This window comes from Candoia aspera, chromosome 3, assembly GCF_035149785.1.
Source record: "Candoia aspera isolate rCanAsp1 chromosome 3, rCanAsp1.hap2, whole genome shotgun sequence".
Taxonomy (NCBI): Eukaryota; Metazoa; Chordata; class Lepidosauria; order Squamata; family Boidae; genus Candoia; species Candoia aspera.
The window spans coordinates 152,910,568-152,912,920 of NC_086155.1; positions in this window are offsets into that span (position 1 = coordinate 152,910,568).

The window sequence follows — 2,353 nt, forward strand, 5'->3', positions numbered from 1 at the left end:
AAATTTGGCAACACTAACACCGGAGCCGAGGTCAGCGCCCTTTTCAACGTTTTCCACTTTTCCTCATCAAGTTCGGTCCACTCAACCTGATCTCCCTGGCTCTCAGTTAGCTTTCTATACAAGAATTGGGCTAACACTGAATATTGATCAATCCACAAGCGGCAGTATCCTAACAACCCCAAAGCCCTTCTCACTTCGGTTTTATTCCGTGGAGGTTGTAAGCTCATTATCCTTTTATCCTTTCAGGGTCCAGGGACCTGATCCCCTGGGAAATATAGTGTCCCAAATATTTCACCTTGTTTTCCACAAACTGCAACTTTTCCTTTGACACTTTCAATCCTTGCTCCTTTAACCAATTCAGCAATTGAATCGATCTTTCAGTCACTTCAGCTTTCTTTTTCCCTGACAACAATAAGTCATTCACATACTGGAGCAATGTTACCCCGCCCTCAGTACTTCCTGTAAACTCCTGCAATTTTTCCTCCAATGCCTGCCCAAACAACAACGGACTCTCAGTATATCCCTGAGGCAACACTGTCCATCTCAACTGCTGGTTTCTCCCTGTCTCCGGATCTTTCCATTCATAGGCAAAAAGTGGTCGACTGCCTTCATCAAGCGGGCAAGACCAAAAGGCATCTTTCAGATCTATAACAGTGAACCACTTATCCTCCACCGGTATCTGCCCCAGAATGGTGTAAGGGTCCAGGACAGTGGGAAAGCGGGGCACGACTATTTCATTAATTTTTCTCAAATCCTGCACCAGCTGGTATTTCCCATCCTTCTTGGGCACTGCCAAAATAGGAGAATTAAAAGGGGACATAGTTGATTCCAACAGCCCTTGCTCCAAAAGAGTGTCTATCACTGGTTTGAGTCCCTCCCTTCCCTTTTCTACTATCCCAATTCCTCCCAGATCCCCCCAAGTTATGTCTCTCATCCCCCCTTCTGAGGTGACCCTTCTCCTCCCACCTTCTCTGATTCCCCTTGTCCATCTCATTTTTAGCCGTGGCCCGAACTGCGGCCAGCATCATTTGAGTCTTTTGCCGTGTCTTTGTAGACTCCCAATTCACAAAGACCTGTTGGGCCACTCTTAACAATTCAGTAATCCCAGTGTCAGTCCACCCGTTGATCTTCTGAATCTTCTTCTGGATGTCCGGCCAAGCCTTCGTCACGAACTACATTTTTAACATGCTCTCGAAGGCCCGCGATTCAGGCGCAATGCCCAAGAACTTTGTCAACCCTTCCTGCAGGCGGTTGCAAAACTCACCTGGAGATGCCTCCCTCCCTTGAGTTATTTCAAAAGCCTTTGTCAACTTCTTGCCCTGTGGTATAGCTGTTTTTATTCCTTCTAGGATTATTGATTTCAAGTCCCTCATATGTTCTCGGTGAATTGTGTTGTTAATGTCCCACCCTGGGTCAGCTGCCAGGTATTTCACATCAGCTGCCACCACCTGGGGTCCCCCACCTCCTCGCCTTCCCCACACAGCCATGGCGCTTTGCCTGATCAGCTCCCTCTCCTCCGGGGTGAACAGGTGAGCCAAGATGAACATCAATTCCTGGTAGGTATAATCGGCGGGCCCCAGGAACAGCTCCAACTGTTCCGCCACCCCATGAGCGTCCTCATGAAGTTTCGGAAGAGTTTTCTTTAAATCCTGTAATTCTGCAGGTTTTATAGGTATGGCCACAAACACGGTGACCGGGGCTCCTTGGGCATCTAACCCATTTGGGACTTCTCTGACCGGGAAGGCTGGGACGGGTTCACCCGGTCTTCCTCCTAGAGGCAAATTTTCCAGGTCTTTGTGCAATTGAGCCAGTTCCCTTCGTAAGCCCGGATAAGCCGGGGGAGCAGCAGGAGCCGATGCTGCTGCTTGAGGAGGAGGTAGAGGAGGAGGAGCTGGCACTGACGGCACGTGTCTCGGAATCCAGTCCTCGTCACTACTATCTTCTTTGCTTACAAAAATATCCACTGGTGGGTCTGGCCCTTCCCAAGACACATGGTACCAGACTTCCACATAGGGAACCTGGTCCGCGAGACCATGTCCCTCCACATAGTTTCTTAACTGCGTGATCCAATACCGATCAGACATTCCCTGGGGGTTCCAAAAATAGGGATGGTCAGGGTCCACCAACGGGTATTTTGGCCACTGTTTGATGCACAATCTAATCATCTTCACTTTCTCTAATACTCCGGTATACCTTTTTAGCCATGGCATATTCCACTGATTTATCACCTGTCCCAGGGGCACATCCGGATCTGGCCCCTTTCCTGGCGCTCCCGCACCAGGGCCCTCCAGTCTCCTAGGTAGTTTACTCTGTCCTTTTCCCATGGTTGGTCGACCTCCTGGTGGTTTGTTCC